The sequence below is a fragment of the Silene latifolia genome, chromosome Y, assembly GCF_048544455.1.
Source record: "Silene latifolia isolate original U9 population chromosome Y, ASM4854445v1, whole genome shotgun sequence".
NCBI lineage: Eukaryota > Viridiplantae > Streptophyta > Magnoliopsida > Caryophyllales > Caryophyllaceae > Silene > Silene latifolia.
In genome coordinates, this window is record NC_133538.1 from 235,421,693 (window position 1) to 235,422,490 (window position 798).

Consider the following 798-nt stretch of genomic DNA (forward strand, 5'->3'; position numbering starts at 1 on the left):
TCAACCAAATACTATTGAGTTCATCAACCCTTTTGCAAGAGAAGGTGAGGAGAACCCAACACAAAATCAACCCACAATGCCTAAGTTTTCATCACATTCCGTACCCACCAAAGAGAACCTACCCAATGGTACTCCCACACCACAACATCTAACCGGAAATTTTATTGCCAAATCTGCATTTATCCAATTAGTCGAAAGAAGCCAATTTGGGGGGATGCCTAGTGAAGACCCTCATTCTCATATGGAGACTTTTTGTGACTATTGTGATGCGATTTCTCAAACCGGTGTAACTCAAGACCAAATACGATGGGTCTTATTTCCTTTTTCTATAATTGGCACCGCGAAACAATGGTTGAAAGGCCTTGATAAGGCTACTCTCGGAATTGATTCTTGGAAGAAGTTGGCTCTAGCTTTCTACAAAAAGTTCTATCCACCGGAAAAGACTAACATGCTAAGAGCTCAAATCACGGGCTTTAAGCAAAGAGATGAAGAATCTTTGTATGAAGCTTGGGAGCGGTTTAAGGGGATTCGTCGCTCATGTCCTCACCATGGACTTAGCGAGTGGTTCTTGGTACAACAATTTTGGAACGGTCTTTATGAAGATTCAAGGAACATTCTCAACATGGGATCAAATGGAATGTTCACGGAAGTTGATGACAATCAAACTTTGAACAAAATTGAGGAAATGGCGATCTATAACTCACAATATAGTAGACCTCGCAAGGTTACTAGAGGAGGAAAGCATGAAGTGGACTCCATTACTCAATTGGGTGCTCAACTTAGTGCTCACATTGATAC

General features: G+C 41.4%; 1 non-coding gene across 1 annotated transcript; it reads right to left on the reverse strand.

The window, feature by feature from the left end:
• Nucleotides 1-448: 448 nt before the first annotated feature.
• Nucleotides 449-555, reverse strand: LOC141634789 (small nucleolar RNA R71). The gene has a single exon (XR_012539510.1). It is a non-coding gene; the product is annotated as a small nucleolar RNA R71 (small nucleolar RNA).
• Between the last annotated feature and the right edge of the window lie 243 nt (nucleotides 556-798).